Below are 22,189 nucleotides of genomic sequence, written 5' to 3' on the forward strand. Positions count from 1 at the left end.
GATTTCCAATCATTATTATTGTTCCAGTTAGCGTCAGTGCATAGCTCTAGAAAATTCTATAAGTCCAAGTTTTATTGTGTTACACTTAGCATCAAACATATCCAGTGACTCCGAAAGACATGAAGTGTTCTGAAGTTGTAATATGGCTGTTTCAAAGCTTACATGGAATTGGACTCCCTGATCATCCTTCAGTAAACTCTTTTATCTTCTGCATGGAGATAATGGCTTTGGCAAGTGAAATTCATACTGCAACAGCTTTGGTGGATCATATTTGCTACTGGGGAGAATTTTCATAATGATTGTGGCATTTGCTATGACCAATGAGGCTATATATGTTTACTAAGAAAACTGAAGAGCTTTATTAGACCTTTCTCTCTCCCTCCCTTCTCTCTACGCTTTTCTGTTTTTCAGCAACAGTTTATTGAGGGTCAATTATGTAGCAGTCACTGCTGTAGATGCCAGTGGTATAAATATTATTGCACAAAACTGATGAAGTTAGTGCCCCCTAGGCACTTCCAATTCATATGAGACAAGAAAGACGCTGACAAAATAAATGCACATTTATTGTGTTAGGTGATAAATGCTATAAAGAATAAAGCAAAGAAAGGCATAGACGATGGTGGAGAGAATGATATTTTATATTAGTGGGCAGAGAAATTCCTCTGGTAAGGAGATATATGAGCAGAGATCTGAATGAATTAGGGAGAAACCATAAAGATATCTAGGAAATGAACACTCTTAAGAAGCGGGAACAGCAGTGCAAATACTACGTGAGTTTCTTCGTGAATTTATGTTCATGCATTTGTGGTTGAAAATGAGGGGGAAATTGTAGGGAATAAGACTTAGAGAGGCAGTGAGGTCTGACAGTCTATAGAAAGACTTTATGGGTTTCCCTGTTTAAGATGGGAAGGAAATCAGAGTACATTTTGGAGAACAGGCTCATGAGATGATCCATTAAAAAGATAATGCTGGCCCTGACCAATGTGGCTCAGTTGGTTGGGCATCATCCTGCAAGCAAAAGGTTGCCAGTTCAATTCTCGGTCATGCCCATACCCAGGTTGCCAATTTGGTCCCCAGTTTTTGTCCTTGGAGGGATCTGAAAACCAGATCAATGTTTCTCTCTCACATTGATGGTCCTTTCCCTTTTTCTCCCTCCCTTCCCCCATCTCTAAAAATAAAGAGAATAAAGAAATAAGATCTTTAACACTAACAACAACAACAAAAAAATGACTTTGCTGTGTGGGGACTAGAATGTATAGAGCCAAGAGACATATCAGAGTGATGGGTGAATGCAAACTTTTCAATACTTGGGAGGTATTTCTGAACTAATAGGTGGAAGAGCAAGTTTTCAACCTTCAAGCTCATGCTGCTGCCTCTGAGAGAAACAAATTCCAAAATGCTATCACCTTGACATTCCCTTTCTGAAGATCTGCTTTTTAAGTACAGGAGATAAGATACAAGGTCTGAGCATGTTCAGAGATAGTGGTTAAACACCTCGGCATGTGCATTAGCAGGAGAACCCAACAATCTCTGCATCCTGAGCTCCACTTTTCTTCTCAAGGTTTCATATTTTGTGTGCTGGTGTGGAGGGTTACAGTATAAAATTACACTACCCACAGAAGATGACATGAGAATGACATATGGAAACTTTCAGTTGTAAGTCCACGTGAAAGACTAGAAAATGCACTGTTTGATCATCTGAGGCAGCTATCTATTTTCTTCTAAACCATGAAGTCTGCTAATTCTTCAGATTTTCTATAAATTATTTAACTTAGTATTTCCTTGGGCTACCAAAGTTCTGACAAGTAAGTAATGCTAAATTAGTTTGTATCCCCTACTGTCAACAAGCTATTCTTGTTTAGAACAATTTTGAAGATGATTTCCTTCTGAATGCAAACATAGAATTAATTTTTTAAATAGAGCTACTTTGAAATTATCAATTATAGCATAATTTTAATTTCTAAAATATATTTATCAAGTGCCAGTTTATTAAACTAAGATCTTTTTAGTGTCAGGGAAAAACCTATGTATTTCAAAAGAGATGTTGTCTAACTTTAGTCTTTTCTATGTATAAGTTTATTTTTTCCTTGGGTATGAAAAATAACAGTGAGGATTTAAGTGATCTAAGTTTATTCTAACACACACAAGATATTTATAAAGAAGGACAAAATGTTTTCAGCCAATGCAATCCAAAATATTGATAACCAAAATATCATTTTGATACTGTTTTGGTAATTTCATGTTTGACTTGGAATATAGTTAAGGTACTTTACATTATAGATTTTTGTAGCACAAAGAACACATTAAAAAATTATAGATCAGCATCAGGAAAATTTTTATTAGTAGATTTTGAAAGTGAGATGGATTAAATAACATTACTAAAATGTGAAAGGGATGAGCACATTTTCTTTCATCTGAATCCAACTTGAAAAATCTATAATTTTCTACTATTAGAGAAGATATTTGCCAGATGAAGGTGATTCTACCAGAACTTTATGCTGTTCAAAAACATATGAAAATGGATTGCATTTCATCTATGTTCAAAGAATCAGAAATATTTATAAACAAAATGGCACATGATATAAGAAGTGATTAATACGGACTTCATGTGAACTGGAGAGCCTTTCTCAACCCCCACAAGTCCAGGTCAGTTATCTTTCCTAAGTTCTGTTAAAGCACCTAGAACTTAACAATTTTTGTAGCATGCATCACACAGTATTGTGATTTCATTGTTACCTACCTGTCCTGCACTATAATGACAGCTGCTCAATGGCGGCAGCTATGCCTTATTTACCTTTACATTCCAGCACTTATTACAATGCCTATTAAGTAAAAGATAAAATCAATATTTACTGAACTGATTATTCTGTGTGTGAAAGAGTGCAATGTGGAGAAGCTAAGAAGCCTAGGTCTACAAATGGGATCCCATACTTCGAAGTATGGGCACAGGGTCTTGGCATACTTTTTATGCCATGTATGAATGAGGTAACCGTCATTGTGGGGATTTGTCTCTGCAGAGTCTTTTCTGCCTTTCTCTCCTAGAGCATCTCAGACATCGCAGTGGGGACACCTGAGGGACTGCACTTGGCACTCACCCATGTGCAGTCTGGACGTAAAAGATGTTAGTAACCTACAGGTGCTAGAATTAGTGAATAAATATTTCTTTCTTTTGTTTTATAGGTGAACAAGTCTGAAGGGTATTTTATACCATCCCTTGATTTCTGGTGGTGGGATGGTGCCTGAGTTTTCTCTAGTAGAGACCAGCCAAAGAACGCGCACTTACATTGATTTTCCCTTCTTCTCTGTTTCACTCTCACCAGTCTCTTGCTACTGGTGACAATGAACAAGATTAGGAGAGGTGAATATAGGGATCTTATAAGAAATGGATAGGGAAATGTATGCCATTGTGGTGAGTTTTGAGCAAAGAATAAACAAGGGACCTAGCCATGGCTTTTTTGGGAGAAGAACATTCTTCATCAAGCAACACTAAGTGCAAAGGCCTGAGGCAGAAGCATACTTGGCTGGAATAACACATGAAGGATCATGTAGTAAGAAAGGTCATGTAGGATGATGAGGGCATTATGAAGACTTTTGCATTTACTCGGAGCGATTTAGGAAGGCATGAGAAGGTTCAGGGCAGAGTAGCGATATGTTCTGGTTAGGATTTTAAAGTATAATTTTGGCTATTGCAAATATATATACTTGTTTTTTTATCTCTCCTGCTCTATTGTCCTACTCTCTGATCCCTCAAAGTAGGATAGTCTATGAATTACAATATTTTATTTTATTTTATTTTTAGGTTGCAGGTTGGATCTCTGGTCAGGGCACAAATTGAAGGCGACTGGTCAATGTTTCTTTCTTTCTTTATTATAATATTTTATTATATTTAGTAGGACAAGTCTTGCTTCATTAGTCTTTGGAAAAATTGTATTGACTGGTTTTATGCATTGTTCCCAGATAATATTTGAAAGTACTTTCACATTAGCTCACTAATATTATGAGAATTTTGTTTGGAATTGAATTAGATGTATAAATAGGTTTTAGGATCTACTTATAATACTATTTATTCCCATGCAAACTCTGCTAGTTCTCTGTTTTTACTCAAATGTTATTTTATCTTTCTTGGAAGACTTGTATTGTTTGTATAGTTTCTCCACACTTATTATTAAATTAAATTTAATATATTTATATTATTTCTGTGCAATCATATCTTTTTTGGTGGCATTTTTTACTAGTTTATTTTGGTTCTAGTAAAACCGCTATATATATATTTGACTACTTTAAAAAACTTGCTTGTATATTCTATAGTTTTAATTTTGAGTATCTTGTTTTTAGACATCCCTATCTTATTCCAGAAATCATTAGTTTACATTTTTTCTTCCAATACTTATACCTCTTTTCCTTATTCTTGTATTGAATCAACTAAAATGTCAAGAGAATAATAATTATTGACAATAATGGACATGTTTTTTTCTTGTACCTGGTTATTTATGTAAATCCCTCTGATATTGAGATATAAAATAGTTTAATCTCCTGTGCTTGACTTCAATCAAATAGTAGTTACTGTTGTTTTGATGTTCTGTACTGAGAAACCAGGGCTCACTACAAACAGTACTATACTCTATTAAAACTGCGTGCCATGGTTTAAAAAGCCAATGGATCATTACCAACCTACAATTTAGTATAATGCTAGCTGTCAATTTGAGATGGTTTTCATCATGGGGTGCCCATATATATATAGAAGGTATAAACTGAATTCTACCAGATTATCTTACACCAACACTTTCATTCATGATCAAGTTCTCATTTGCTTGTTTATTCGTACTAGGAATTGGGAGAGTACATGACACTAGACGACTTCTGTGAGGATTTTTCAATTTTACCAGGAAAAATTGATCCTTCAAAAAACCAGTAAGCAGAAGTACATTGTTTCAGAGTTCTCCCAAAGGACTTTTAGGCTAAAGTTTAATTCTCCCACTTATATTAAACTCAACCATTCTGTCTCACAGATTTTAGCCTTGCAAGACAATAATTCATGTCAAATAGGTAGAAATTTAACTACACATATATTGTCAGCATCGACCAGATCTGAGGCTCAGATCCTCAAAGACAGGGTGGAGGATTTTTTAACATAATGCGTAACATCACACTTCTGTACAGTTAGGATCTCTTTACAAAGAGGCAGAGAAATTTCAGACACCTGTGAGCTGGCAGTTTGGATTCCAAAATGCCTGTAGGGTTTTTTAGACTGGGGAAAATATGAACCTCACCAGTGATAGTGCTTTAGGCAAAATAACATTGTTACCAGATTCAAGCTTGACCATGGCTTCTATCCTATATTTACCAGAGCAAAGGTAGTAATAAAATAGGATAAAATCTTAAAAAGTATTTTAAGCTCTGGCTGCTGTGGCTCCGTGGATTGAGTGTCGGCCTGCGAGCCAAGTGTAGCTGGTTCGATTCCCAGTCAAGATACATGACTAAGTTGCACATCAGGTCCCCAGTTGGGGGCTCAAGTGAGAGTCAACCACACAGTGATGTTTCTCTCTCTCTCTCTCTCTCTCCTCCTTTCCCCTCTCTCTAAAAATAAATAAATAAATAAACAAACAAACAAACAAATAAATACTTAAAAAAGAAAAGTATTTTAAAGTACAAATATCTGGATCCTGCCCTAGAAAGCTTGATTTAATTGGTTTGAAGTGAGGCCTGGGAATTCATAGCTCCTTCAAGAATTCTAGGTGATAGTAACTGAAGTCAAGTTTGAGAAGTACTACACCATCGTTCCATCTCAAAAAAAAAAATGCTCATTTTCCAGCCAAATTCATTACATGTGCCAATACAGCAACTAAAAACCACTTAGGAGTTGATAAATGTACTAAAATGACCTCTCATGAAATTAATCACTTGGAGAGACATTACAAAATTTCTTTCCAGGATAATTGGATTTAAAGCAACAAAAACAAGAGATTCCCAGTACCAACCCAGGCCTCACCTGTGAGATAAAGTGACATGTAAATATTTTAATTAATCAGACTCTGATTCTTTAAATTTCATATTGTTAATGCATGCAGCAATGAGAATATTTTATATTAGTATTAGCTACTTTTATGTTAAAGTTATAAAATAAAATATTATTTATATTAGTCAGAAAATATATCACACATATTGAGTTTCTCCTTTGCCACATTCTTTAAGGCAACATGGTCTAAAGATAAGAAAAACACAACCCTAGAAATCTCTTCCATAATGGCATATACATTTTGATGGAGGAGATAGACAATAGAAAAATGAATAAAAAGAAGTAGTCTCACTTTAAAATCATGACCTCTATCAAGAAGTTCTTAACACTGAGTTACAGTCGTACTATACTTGAGTTTTCCATTTACTCTCTAATTCTCCTACACTACTATTACCTTTTTCTCTCCTTTCTCCTCAACCTTCAACAGCCTTTCCCTTTGCTTACTCTGATATTTTTCTTTCGATGCCATTGTGAATATGGAAGATATCAGGAGGGAGTTTGTACATCTGAACCAACATGTTGGAATCTGCAGTCATGATTGTATCCCCTTCCTTTCTGTTGAAACTGTCCCTGATGTTCATTGTGTGTCATATTTCATCTTCATTCCCGTTCTTAGCATTCTCATTCCAGCAACAACAATTTTCCCCTCTACTGCCTCTTTCCCACCAAAGTATAAACAAGCTGTGATGTATTCAACCTCGTGCAACAAAACAACACCCCTCTTAGTGTGACCAACTATCATCTGCGTCCCGAGTAAAGAAGTTTGTCGCCTTACAGGAGGCTGCACTTCTCTTTAGGCACCATCCCAGGTTTCTGCCCCTTGTCACTGCAGCATTTATTGAATTTTTAATATTCACACACTCTGATTCTCTTTCTTTCATTCTATGCTGCACACAGGTTTTCATCCGAGCTACTTCGCTGGAAATGCTATTATCAAAGTCATCAATGATATCTGGGATACTAAATCCAGTGGTCAATTTTCAGTCATCATCTAACTTGACTTGTCAGTTGTTTTGATGTTGTTTGATTGCTTTTCTTTTTGGAATGCTTTCTTCGCTTGGCTTCTAGACAGCTGATTTCTGTGGTCTTCTTCTGGTTCTTTCTTCATTCTGCTTTTGTGTGTCCTTGTTTTCCAGACCTCTAAAATTGGAGTTTTCCTAAGACTCAGTCCTTAGGCCTTTTCTTTTGTTTCTGACCCATAATCAAAGCTAGCCTAAGTATTCGATAGAAATAATGAGATGAGAAAGAGCTCATGAATGACATTGAAAGCCCGACTTCAACTGTTAAATTAAGATAGGTTTATACCTCATAATATCCCATTCACTGTGTAAGGTTTTAGGGATATGTTGTATACAAAATAAATAAGGACGATATAATTTTAGTTCTGTTAAGTGGATCACACATGAATAATGACATTTTAAATATTTCAAAAAATTAAAAAAAAATACACAGCCTAGACTGGATCTCTGGAAGACCTAAGGATGACTTTAAAATAAACAAGCACATAAGTAATGTATAGATACAAACACACATACAGTTGCGGTATGAAATGGGGTGTGTGATGAAACAAATGGCATTCATATTTTGCCTTAAATTAACTCATTAGGGTAAAAATAGCACCAAATATAACTTGTTTGTCATTGATGTCTACATTGTAAGTCCTTTTATGAAGAATCTTTGAGAGAAACTAATATTCTAAGCAGAACAGCTACTGTCAGAAAAACTTGGTCAGGCCTTCTTATCCAGCTGAGATATATGTAATAGTAGTGCTATTAAAAACAAGCGATAATGTAATTTTGTTCATTCAACATCTATTTCTTCCCTCTGCTTGTTTGCTTGGCTCTACTTCAAGCCTGGTGAGCTAAGTAAAACAAAATCTAAACTATATTTTTCAGTCTTTATTGCAGCTGGGTGTGATCATGGCTTTATTACTTAATTTTGGTAAGATGGAAGGACTTAGTGCTGTTTTTTCAGTTTAGAACAAATGCAATACATTGAGTTGCAGAATCTGGTGCTAGGGATGCCAGAGCAGAAAGATAGAAGGAACCTGTTTTCTCAGTGGTACTGTTGGGCATCATTGCTTGATGGGTCCAACAGAGTTCATACCCCTTGAGATAAATCAATACCTGTTTGTTTACATCTCTTAGCCACAACGCTGTTAGATGCAGCCAATCAGAAATCCTGTTAGGTACCAACAGTAATATTTCCTTCATATCTAAGGTTTGTAGTAAAATATATTATTTGTACATATTTTTAGAATGGAACAGAGTTAATAAAAAGAGTACTAATTGCTGGGTTGTCTGTATTAAAAATAGAATCCCTAAATAAAACACACACACACACACACACACACACACACACAGAAGTACTAAGGTGAGAAACAATACAGCAAAAAATGTGGGAAACATGTTAGTTACATTTTGATACAGAAAAGTATGGGGTGATGCTCAAAAAAAATTCTATTTAAATTATAAACAAAATTTAGTGGACTCTGATGTGATATTAAATTTTAGGTGAATAAATTAAGCAATATTTTAGAAAATTTGGTAGCAAGGTCTATAAAGGAGAAACTAGATAATGGATAGTGAATAGTGCCTACATAGTAACAAATGAACATCAATGTCTTTTATAATAGTCTTCTAATGTCATTTTTATAAATTAATTCTATAATTAATTATATACAATTTACTTTGAATGCTGATTAATGATTAGTCTGTATGTGATAAAAAAATTATAAGTTGTTTATTTATTGGTGGAGATCATTTCAATTGTAACCATTCATAGCCTTTTGTGTCTTTAGACATGTCAATCTGTTTTCATATTTGTATTTATACTTTAATGCTTGTGTAGTTGGGGTCATATGTCTTCTCAAGAGCAGCGTGGCTTGTGGTTTACCGTATGCCTTTGGACACAGAGTGAATTTGCTTCCCAGCTCTGCTGCCAGTTTGCAACACTGTTGTGCAACCATGGGCAATGAGTGAAACTCACTAAACCTCCGATTTCTTGCAAGAAAAATGAGAATAATAATTTCTTCAATGGGCTGTCTTAATATTATTATCTTAATATTAAGTAAAATAGTCCATGTAAAGTTTTTAAGCCAGTGCCTAAAGGCAGTAAGTACTTAGTAAACATGGGTTACTATTATATTAATAATCCAAAGAAAAAATTGGGAATTAACTTGTTTTCCCATGCTTTCATTGATTTCATTACTTTTTCCTCCCAGGTACAAACTTACTTTGATTTACTTAAAAAAATTAACATTAAAGGAAAGTATTTTAAAAACAAAAATTACTTGAGTTTGACCTTTATTAACCACAAACATATGTTTTTGCTACATCTCAGATTTAAAAAAATCCTACAATGCCAAAATGTCAATTAACTGGAATATTGAGTCATAAGGGAATTTGTCACTATCTGGAATCAGAGGTCCTTTCTGGAGTGCCAAAATGTGGGGCAATTGAGTCCAGAACAGGCAACGATAGTATCTTTTTGAAGTAGCTGGTGGTGGTTACTGGCTGAAACAAGGCACCAGCAAGAATTTGTCTGGTCTGGTATTGGAGCCATATAGGAAGGGATCCATGAGAAAGTGTTTGCTGATAGGCAATGTACTGGTTCATGCTGTTCAGATATTTATCAGTGAGTAGGATTACAGAAAAGGCAGTGAATCAGGAAAACTAACTTCTTTCCCTCCAGCAACTCTATGTCACAATTCATTGCAGTTATTTAAAAATGGAAGAGAGGTTATATACTGTGGTATTCATTTTACAAAATATTTGTGTATAGAATCATCATGTTTTACTCCTTATATTACATATATTATATGTGGGAAGTATCTCACTAAAGCTGGAAAAAAAATGGAAGAGAAAAAGAAAGAAAAACGTTATTTGGCTGCCTTTTTTTAATTTCTGCACAGTTAAGAATCATTGAGTTTTTGCCATCTTTTCTTTTTCTGCCAATGTTCCCTATATGGTTAGGAGTTGACCTTGCATTACAAAACCAGATTTATATGATGTGGTTACTTGATAGAATAATTTTGCATATTTGAGAAAAATAGCATGAATGGTTCCAAAAATTTAAGTGTATTCAATTAATGTCAGCTCTCATCCCTCTCAAACACAAGTGATCCAGAAGATTTTTAATATATTTTTATGTATTCTTAGGAAAAAACAGAACAATAGTTTACACATTGAGGTCTTATAAATATACTAAAAATTTGACAAGGTTTCTGAGCAAGCACATTATAATGGACAGGGTCAGTTCTGTAGATTAAGAGACTATGGACCTGGAAATTCATGCTGTATTATCCTTTTGATATCCTGTTGAATTTACTTTGCTAAAATTTTGTTAAGAATTTTTGAATGTGTGTTCATGAAACATATTGGTTTATAGTTTTCTTTTCTTGTAATGTATTTGTCTGATTTTGATCAGAATAATGTGAGATCTACAATGGGCTGGAAAGTTTTCATATCTTTTCTATATTCTAAAACTTTTTTTATCCTCTAAATGTTTGGTATAAACTACCAGTAAAGCCGTTTACTCCTAGCATTTACTTTTTGGGAAGATTTATAGAAACAAATTTAATTTCTTTAATAGATAAAGGGATTTTAGATGTTATTTTGGGGATAAATTTTAAGGAATTTGTAAATTGCAAATATTTTTAAATGTACTGGCATAAAGTTGTTCATAACATACTCTTACTTCTTTTTGGTCTGTAGAATCTGTATTTATAGCTACTCTTTCATTTCTGATATTGGTAATTTGTATCTTCTCTCCTTTTATTCTTGATTACTTTAGCTAAAAATTGATCAATGTTATGTATCTTTTTTAAAAATCCAGTTCTCAGTTTCATCGATTTTCCCAACTTTTAAAATTTATTTGATTGAATCCAGATCTCCCCTTTATATAATTTTAATTCTGTCTGAAGGGTTTCTTCTAACATGTTGTGTGGTCATTGTCTATTGGTACTGAAGATTTCTGGTACTTTTATATGTCTAGGAAAATTGTCATTTTATTTTTAATTTTTAGCGATCTTTTCATTATCTGATTTTCTCTTAGGATTTTAAAGATGTTGTTCCACTGTCTTCTGGCTTGCAATGTTTCTATTTGAAGTCTATTGTCATTCATATCATCATGTCCCTATGTATTGATCTCTTTTCTCTGGCTGCTTGGAATATATATTATATATAGATAGATAGATATATAAATATAGATATAGATATATTTCTTTTTCTGAAATTACTTATTTGTTTTGTTTTGTTTTATTTTATTTTTTTACTTTTAGAAAGAGGGGAAAGTAGAAAGAGAGGGAGAGAAACATCACTGCGTGGTTGCCTCTCACTCACGTCCGCAACTGGGGACCTGATGTGCAACCTAGTGATGTACCCTGACTGGGAATTGAACTAGCGACACTTGGATCGCAGGCCAACGCTCAATCCACTGAGCCACAGCAGCCAGGGCTGGAATATTTTTTATTTACTGATTTTGTCATTTCATAATGATGTACATTTATGGCTCTACTTATCTGAATTTGATTGTGCTTAATTGTTTCTCTAAGTATAGTGTTCATTAAATTCTAAAACTTTTCATAATTATTTCTTTGTATCTTTTTTCTTTTTCCCTGCTCCACTCTGTGACTTCAAATATTTTTATGTGAGGCTACACAAAGTTTTCTTACAGCTCACTAATTGTAAGTTAGTATATTTCAGTTTTTCCTCATTTTTTTACTTCCGGTGGTACCTATTGTTAATTCTTTATATTCAATAATCTTTTCTTCTATGAAATCTATTCTGTTAATTCCATTCCATGCATTTTTCACCTCAGACATTGTATGTTTCCATTACTAGGAGTTTAATTTTTGTCTTTTTTATATCTTCCATGTTTTCTTAATCTCCATATTCTTAATATATAGAGTACTTTCTAAGTGTTTCATAATTTCTGCCATTTTGGGGTTTTTTACATTGATTTATTTTGCTACTTATTATTGTTCATATATATATATATATATATTTTATTTGTAGTTTACTTGTTAATTTTTAATGGATCCCAGACATAAATTTTGTGTTCCTTTGCATATACTTTAGCTTTGTTCTCAGACACAGTAAAGCTACATGAAAAGTTTTGTCCTTTTGAGAGTTTCCTTTAAACTTTCAAAGAAATATTTTATTTATTTTTAGAGAGAGGGGAAGGGAGGGAGAAAGAAAGGAAAAGAAACATCGATATCGATGTGTGAGAGAAGCATCGATTGGTTGCCTCTTGCATGTCTCCAATAGGGGACCTGGCCCACAACCCAGGCATGTGCCATGATCAGGAATCAAATTGATGACCTTTTGGTTCACAGGCAGGCACAAAATCCACTGACCCACACTAGCCAGGGCTAGATTCTATTAGGTGGGATAATAACAGCTTTTATTCTAAATTTAGTCCTTTCACTGAGCTGATATCCTTCTGTATCTTCAAAATCTTTATTAGGAAGCTTATCCTCTCTGACCATTGAGAGAATAAATTATTGCTAGTCCTGTGTGAAGCTGAATGATTGTTCTGTATCCTTTGTTTATCTTTCCCATATATTTATTAGTTTATTTTTATGTATGCCCTGATACTCAGCTGAAGTCTTAAGAGAAACCTGAATATCTCCAAAGTTTTTTACTTGTAAAACTCTCTATATCACATGCTCTATTTTTTGAATTCTAGCTCTCTTGACTTCTCCAAATTCTCAACTATAACTGCTGGATCTGTATGGGTTGCCCTTCCTGCTCTGCATCCTGGGAATTCTCTGCATTCAGTAAAGTAGTTCCATTATATGACTCTTCTTTTTTCTCAGAGTTCACTGTCTTTGTGGTCCATTGCCCCATGCCTGAAAGCCACTGATTCATACATTTTATCCAGTTTTGTTAATTGTTTAAGGCTCAGGGTAAATATGCTCCCTGTTATTTCATCATAGCTGCAAGCTGAATTCATGAAATATTAATTTGAGTTAAGAATTGACTAATATAATAAACCTGTTTAAAGTAGAGTGAGGCAATTCATAACATTACCTTTTTTTCTAATGAGATACTGTAAGTATTGTTCTTATTTGAAACCTAATATGTTTCATTAATTATTAAATTTCTGTTGCTTTTACTGCTGATACTTCCATTGTTATTTAAGTGCCCATGTAACTGTCGAACCAATTCAAACAGGTCCTATCCTGTTTTTCAACAAGACCCAGAACCAAAGTTTAAACCTTGGACATACCAGTTATGAGTACCACTTGTGAACCCTTAACTGCTTTCCCCAGGATTCCCACAGAAACAGGAGAGAACAGAAGACAGAAAAATGGACTGAACAAAAGACAGTTTTTTTCTGTTAAGATTATAAGCATACAAGAAATCATACATGAAAGAAGTTTTCATATTATGAATTTTATGAAAGCCTAAGCTGTTTTTATTTTACCCACAGTTACCCATGTTTTAAACATAGTTAAAATTATAATACAATAGATACTGAATCCCAGTTGAATGGTTTTTAAGTAACTGAGGGATTATCCTAACAGGGTTTGATTAGCTCATTGATTTCAAACTTGGTACTTTTGATCCCAGTGCATATTACATACTCACTATGGCAATTCTGATATTTAATCCTAAATGACTAATTCTGTGATAAGGGTTTCTAAAACCTTCCCCAACAAAGGGTTTTGTCAATAGTATTTCTATCATTTATGACATTGGTTTGTCAGCTTCCTGTGACTTTTTCCTTATATTTTCATTCTTGTAACTTGGGTTTATTATTTTTTTTCTGAGGTAATTTTTCAGTCTACTTGATCCAGCTAGAAAATCAGGTGACTTTAATGTTTAGTTGGTTGGAAAAAGATTTTGTGACAGTGAAATACAGTTCCCCTACCTAGGATCCAAGCTTTGCTTTGATTAGCTTCCCTCAGCCTAGCATAGTAAGCTATATGAGGAAGTGGGCTGGGGGTGGAGTCGAAGAGTTGCTTGCTTGAGATGAATGCCTAAAAATTGCTTGTATTTTAAAATTTTATATTATATATTGGCCATGTAATCTTCTGTGTTATGAAAAGACTTCTACATATCCTAAAATAATTCTTTAGATAAGTATTATTATGGAACTTTTCAGATATTCCTGCCAAATTTAGGAGGATGTACTCTATTTTTTGTAAGTTTCTCTAAAGGTAGCTAAATATCTACAATATGCCAAATCTGACTCTAGTAGTTTTCACACATACACTTTATAGCTGTTGTTTTATCAATTACTCAATTTCTTCATTGCATTTTTTCTACCAGCCTGGCTGTCTTATTTTCCTGTTCCTTTTAAAAATAAAAACTTTAATTTTAGAACAGTTTTACATTCACAGCAAAACTAAGCAGAAAGTAGAATGCTTATCTACCCACACCCCACTATTAACATTGCATAGCAGAACACTACACTTTTTATAGTCTATGAACTACATTGATATATCATTATCACCAAGTCTATAGTTTACATTTTTTATTGTACATTCTATGAGTTTATGAGTTTTGACAAATGTATAATAATACATATGTCATCGTATTATCATATAGAAGTAATTTAACTGCCCTAAAAATCCTCTTTGCTCTGTCTAATTATTCCTCTTCCTCTCCAACCCCTCTTAAATTCTGATAGTTTTATTTTATAGTTTTACCTTTTCCAGAATGTCATCTAGTTAAAATTATAAGAAATGTAGTCTTTTCAGATTGACTTTATTTTTATACTTCATAATATGTATTTAAGTTTCCTTCATGTTTTTATGGCTTGATAGCTCATTTCTTTTTAGTGCTGAATAATATTCCAATGTTTGGGTATATCACAGTTTAATTTTCCATTCACTTACAGAGATAGCTTAGTTATTTCCAAGTTTTGGCAATTTTGAATAAAGCTGCTATATCCATTGTCATATAATTTTTTGTGTAGATGCGATTTTCAACTCCTTTGGGTCAATATCAAGGGGCACAGTCGCTGGCCTGTATGATAAGACTATGTTTTCTTGTATAAAAATTTGCCAAACTGTTTTTCAAATTGACTATTTATAGTCCCATCACCAATAAATGAGAGTTTATATTGTTGTACACCCTCAGCAGCAATTGGTGTTGTCAGTATCCCAGACTTTGGCCACTCTAATAATGTGCAGTGGTATTGCACTATTGTTTCAATTTAAAATTCCTAATGGCAAATTATATTGAGCACCTTTTATATGTTTATTTAATATCTATCTTCTTTTTTTTTAAGTATATTTTATTGGTTATGTTGTTATAGTAGTCCCAATTTTTTCCCTTTGCTCCCTTCTGCCCAGTACCCCCTTCCCTCTAGCAATCCCACTCCCCTTTGTTCATGTCCATGGCTCATGCATATAAGTTCTTCGGCTCCACCCTTTCCTATATTATTCTTAACTTCCCCCTGTCTATTTTGTACCAATCAATTATGCTTCTTAATCCCTGCACCATATCCCAATTTCTCCCCCTGCTCCCTCCCAGCTGTTACCCTTCAAATGATCCCCATTTCTGTTATTCTGTTCCTATTCTGGTTTGCTTAGTTGGATTTTGTTTTTACTTTTTAGATTCAGTTGTTGGTAGTTGTGAGTTTGTTGTCATTTTAGTGTTCAGAGTTTTGATCTTCTTTTTCTTAAGTCCCTTTGATATTTCATATAATAATGGCTCAATGATGATGAACTTTTTTAGCTTTACCTGTTCTGGGAAGCACTTTGTTTGCCCTTTCATTCTAAATGATAGCTTTGCTGGATAGAGTAATATTGATTGTAAGTCCTTACTTTTCATCACCTTGAATACTTCTTGCCAGTCCCTTCTTGCCTGCAAATTTTCTTTTGAGAAATCAGCTGACAGTCTTATAGGCACCCCTGTGTAGGTAACTCTCTGCTTTTCTCTTGCTGCTTTTAAGATTCTCTCTTTATCTTGAACCTTTGGCATTTTAATTATGATGCGTCTTGGTGTGGTCCTCTTTGGGTCTAGCTTGTTTGGGACTCTCTGTGCTTCCTGGACTTGGATGTCTATTTCCTTCACCAATTTTGGCGACTTTTCCTTCATTATTTTCTCACATAAGTTTTCAATTTCTTGCTCTTTCTTGTTTCCTTCTGGCACCCCTATGGCTTGGATGTTGGCACATTTAAAGTTTTCCCAGAGGTTCCTAAGCCTCTGATCATTTTTTTCAATTCTCGTTTCCTTATTCTGTACTGGTTGACTGTTTTTTTCTTCTTTATGTTCCAAATCATTGATTTGAACTTTTGTTTCCTTCCTTTCACTGTTGGTTTTATGTGGGTTTTCCTTTGTTTCATTTAGCATAGCCTTCACTTCTTCCCTTATGTGTTTGCCGTACTTAAGCGTATCTATCAAGCCTGTTTTTTTGTTTTTTGTTTTAATTTTAAATAAGTCCTATTTACTAGTACTTTATTTTGAATTGTGCTTTAGAATCTACATCAAAAAAGTCATCACCAAATTCAAGGTTATTTATATTTTCTCCTATGTTATTTTCTAAAATTTTTATAATTTTGTATGTAACTTTGAGGGCTATGGTCTTTTTAGGGTTAATTTTTTGAAGAGTGTATTTAGTTAATTTTTTTTTTTTGCATATAGATATTTCACTGCTTCAATACCCATTTGTCAAAAAAATATTTCTTTTACACATACAAATGTACTCGGTCCTAACTAAACTAAACAAAATACTTTGGTATGACCTAATGTTTTCTCAAACTTGATCCGAAGATATTAAAAAAAAAAAAAAAAAGAGTTCTGTGCTTTCAACTTCCATTTCTACACACTTCCTCAGTAATCCCTGAGATCTGTCTCAGAAATTCTTCACTGGATAGAAACCATTACTGGAAGATAACGACTATTTCACTCCTTAAAATGGTCTCAGGAATTCTGAGACACAGGGTTATACTTTTTCTTATAGGAGCTTATGCTTTTTGTCTCCTTGCTGGTTCTTCCTCCTTTCTTTCACTGCTACCCTCTCCCCCATGATGGAAATTTCACAAATTTCTATGTGCTTCCATTTTCTTCCTCCTTTATATTACATTTGCATTTTATTGGCATTTAATGAATTTAAAACTCATTCCAATAACATGGCCCTTCTTCTTTGTCTGTCCCACAGCTACAAGTATAACTGAATCTATTCCCCTAGATGATATAATCAAATGTTACTTAATAGTGGAAGAAAAAAGTCATTATTTTCTTCTTCTGATGGTAACTTCCAGTTATTTCCCCATTAGCATAAATTGCACAATCATGTCCCCAAAGTCCCTGGATTCAAGTACCACTTTTGACTTTTCCTTCTCCCCCAATTTGTCTGTTGCTAAATCTTGTAAGTCACACAGTTTTATTTCCACAATGTGTCCTTTTTTCTGTCCCCTATGTCCCATTTATACACTTATCATTATAGTTCACACATCATTACATCTCGCCTGGGTATTTGTAATAACTTCTCAGCTAGTTTCCCATCACTGGTTTCCACTCATTTCTATTTATCCTACACTATTGCCAAATCAATTTTCTGTAAACTATAGTTCAAATCACATCACATTCCTACTAAGAGCTCTGCTATTTGAGCTTTCAGCATTGCCCCGATCTATGTTTTAAACTTATTTTTCAGGCACATTGCTGAAAGTTTTGAAAAATTTTGTATAAAATGATTATAAAGACATATAGCAAGTTCTTTAATATAGAATATACTAAGAATTTGAAATGTAAAACTTTTTTCTATTTTGGATATGTCAGTCTAGTAAAACAAATAGGCAAACAAACAAATCCATCCTTTGAAAAAGGTCATTTTATTCTCTTCATTTTCAATTAACTATCAAAGGTAGTAACAAGTAAATTGTTTGGACTAATATGCTTTCATTTACACTGCAACTTCTTATTTCTCCTTCAAAAATAATTTGACCATTGAATTTTAGATGTGACTACAGATACTATTATGAAATATGACTGAAGCTGAATCTTGGTGTTGATGTAGATATCTGACTTCATTACATGGTTATATCTGCAAGAAAGATTTTTAGGGGTAATCACAGCAAGCCCAAAGTATGATATTAACTAGTTTTTCATCATTCATTCTGAGTTAAAAGTTTGAACCACTAGAGAAACTCTTAATTTGATACCAAAATAGAGATATTCTTGGGTGTCAAAAATATCTCCAGAAGGAACTTCTCAAATACTTTAAAAATGTACTAAAATATTTTAAAGAACAAATTTATTAAAATAATGAAATTTAAAGAACATGTATATCAATGCCTTCATACAAGAATTCTTCAGGAAACTAGTTTAAAAAATGTTGTAATTTAAATAATTTCTTCTCTTTACCACACTGGTAGCAACATTCCTATGAATATTATAATTATGGATCAGGATATAAAAAGAATTGCCCAACTAAGTCATCTTCAGTTAATCAAATATACAGATGTGATTTGTAAGAGACCCACTTTAATAATAAAAAACCAAATTAGTTTAAATCAGTGGTTCTCAACCTTCTTAATGCCACGACCCTTTAATACAGTTCCTCATGTTGTGGTGACCCCCAACCATAAAATTATTTTTGTTGCTACTTCATAACTGTAATTTTGTTACTGTTATGAATCATAATGTAAATATCTGATATGCAGCATGTATTTTTATTGTTACAAGTTGAACATAATTAAAACATAGTGATTAATCAAACAATATGTAATTATATATGTGTTTTCCGATGGTCTTAGGTGACCCCTGTGAAAGGGTCATTCGATCCCCAAAGGGGTCGTGACCCACAGGTTGAGAACCGCTGGTTTAAATAAAAGAGATGGGGAAATATATGCCATGCAAAACTAGCCTACAGAAAGCTAGAGAAACCTAAAAGAATATGCAAAAAACAAGCATAATTAAGAAATAATTGTATTCAGATTTTTGAATACAAAATTAATATAAAAATTAATTTTATTCCAATATAAGATAAAAAAATATAACTTAAGTGAAATGATTCAGATGAAATAGCATCAAGAAGCAAAGAGTACCTGGGAGTGAATCTAACAAAGTATAGAAAAGACTACTAGGTAGAAAACTATGAAATATTGAAATTATTAGAGGGTACATAATTATGTAGAGAGATAGAGCATATTAATTTACAGGAGAGTCTTCCAAAAAAGCTAAAATGACAAAGCAGGCAAGTGTTGCTGGACATATGGATCAACTAGAAGCATAAGCAGTGTTTGTATCAATGAAAATGGCACAACTAGTACAGCAACTTTGGAAAAAAAACTTTTTCAGTATTTACTAAAGCTAAGCACAATCATATCTCAGAGCTTTCATAGGAAAGAAAGTGAGACTAACTATGGTTTGAGCTCTGTTTTATAATGTCTTGTTCTTTTTTATTGCCCACCTCCCTTTAGACTTCTCTTCTAACTTAGTCTTCTGACCGTCCCGCATCCATACTCACCTCATTAGGCTACATTCAGAGCTCATTTTCCATATATTTTTGGCAGAGAGTCTTCTGCAAAGCTTACATGTTACCTGGAGGTTCATATCTTGCTCAAATCAGTGTGGTTCAATAGAAATATCTGTGATGATGATAATGTCCTCTGCTGTCCAAGGTGGTAGATACTAGCCCTGCATTCGAATACTTAAAATATGTATGGCTAGGATGACTGAGGAATCAAAATTTTAATTTTACTGTATTTTAATAATTTTAAACAAATTAAATTTACTTTTTATTTTATTTGGGTATAATTAATATATAAGAAAATGTGCATATGTAATGTATACAATTTAATAAGTTTGGGTGCATGCTTACATCAGTAAAGTCATTGCCACCATGAAGATAATGAATATAGCTGCCATTCCCCAAGAGTTTTCTTGTGTCCCACGGTAATCTTTCTTCCTATTCCTTTCCAGGATAGAAAAACCACTGCTTTGACTATAAAATTATCAAACTAGCAAGAATTTACTTATTTATAAGGTAAGTTCATCATTGGCACTGAGAGTTGTTTCTCTATTCATGGACAACTAAAAGAAATCTATAATAATGTAGGTGAAAAAAGAGGTTCTATGGAAAGTAACCCCATTGGGTGGTCTGCTCATAAATTATCTGGGAAGGTCATGGTCAGTAGTCACACTCCAGCGTGCAATTTAAGGTTTATCTTTGCCTTAAGCAAGCTTTGTCCATTGTTTCTATGCATCGAGATTAACACACCTTTGAAATAAACCTTGACTACATATAGAGTTTATGATTTTATAATCCAATCACTGCCTTGCTTCTCCCACCTCCATGTAATCTTCCTTAAAATCCCCTCCTTAATTACAAATGCGTAAAAAAAGCTGCAGATCATCACTGTCTGGAGCATTTGAGATCTTGCCCCTGGCATATGTCATCAGTTCAGCTCAAATAAACTCATAAAAATTCTCTACAGATTTGACTGTTTCTTCCATTGACAGTTAGAGGGAAGCATAATGATAGAAATCAAATCTGAAGAATATTTACATGACCTTATATTATACTAGTGTTAGAGAGCAAAAGGGGGATCTTTCACATGGCACCTTGGTGTAAAACCCAACAGCTAGTGCTGAGGAAAACAGGTCTTTATTTACAGTATTCCAACCCGGAGAGGGCAGGGAGCATTTCAGCTCAGAGCCCTGTTCTCCCAGGGGACCTAGCCCTTCCCTTGCTCCCCAAAAGGCTATAAGCCAAAAACATGCCCAGAAGTTCCCCATCCCTTATCTGTCAGCTGTTTCCTTCAGGATCTGGGGTACGATGTCATCAGCCTCCGTATAACAGTCCAGAAAAACATGTGCTGTGTTGCACTGGATCATGCATGGTTCTCTTTGCTCTTTCAAAGGCGCATGGAGTTCTCCTCTGCCCTCCTTGCAAACTGCATGGATCTCCTCTCCTCAAAACCACATGGAGATCTTTCCTTCCTGCAAACAACGTGGATCTCCTCTTCTCCTCTCCTCAAAGAAAGACACATGGAGATCCTCTTCTCAAAGATGCATGGTGTTCTCCTAGCCAAAATGTCTGCTGCCTACTTTTAAATCCCTGACTGCATCCTGTGACGCAGTGGGCGTGATAACCAGTTCTGCCCATTCACAGAAACTTTTGGAGGCTCTGTATGCTCTTTCTGCGCCGTTCCAGTGTCAAAACCCCTCCCATCTTCTTGGGGCTTTGGAAGAACCAAAGCCATTTGCATAACTGAGAAACTAAGCTACTAGCCATAGTCATGCAAAGGCATCTTAAAAGCTGTTCCCTTTTCCCCATTCCCCAACCCACAGGCTCTGGGGATTTTTGGAGAGCCCCCCACTCTGTAACACTAGTACCATGGATTGTTGGGGAATAACATGAGAAGACAGGATTAGAGTGATAGATTCTGTCAAATAAACATGAGGTGGGGAAAGGAGGCTATCACCTGACATTGGGTATTAAAGACAGACTCCCGATTGCCCTGGCACTGGCTCTGACTGTGGCTTTCTCTACATTGTTGTGATCAAAATTAGATACAGGCCTTTCACTCATTATAACTGATATTATCATTGAGAAACATCTGCCATGATTTATTTTCCATGTGGTCTGCTTGCTGTGTTTTAGAGCTACTAATGAGGATGAAAATCATCTACTCATGGACAAGTTTTTCTGCCCTCTTAAATTTTTGTGCTCTTCTAGAATCAACCACAACATAGTTAATTCCCATTAGGAATTCTCTGGCTGTTAATGATGCCAGAATTTAACAGAACACATGCCAGGTGAAGCTTCAAGAATTCATAATAGGAAAGGCCATATTGATAGCCATTTTACATGCATGTAACAGGCACTGAAGAGGAAGCAAAAGGGAGTTCCAGTTAATTCCAGGAAAGAATAACCAAAATATTCTATTTATCCTGGCTGTGAAATCTTTTTGAGTGCCTTGAAGCAGTAACAGCTTGTTTTGAAATTTTTCTCAAGACTGTTGTGTCTCAGTGTGACTAGGTGACATGGGGTTTGTTGTTTTCATTATCCTCAAGCAGTCACATGGTTAGACCTTAATCATTTGTGTTCACTGTGCCTTGTCATATTTTTGGGATGTTTTTCTACCTGTGCCTCTAGGAATGTAATTTAAAATGTTATTACAACATTAGAAAGAAAACAAAAATCATAAAAGCCCCTCACCTTTTATTTTATTTAGCTTCAATTTCCAGGCCCAAATTTATTAAA

This window comes from Furipterus horrens, unplaced genomic scaffold (genome assembly GCF_987537825.1).
Source record: "Furipterus horrens unplaced genomic scaffold, mFurHor1.1.pri manual_scaffold_1, whole genome shotgun sequence".
Taxonomy (NCBI): domain Eukaryota; kingdom Metazoa; phylum Chordata; class Mammalia; order Chiroptera; family Furipteridae; genus Furipterus; species Furipterus horrens.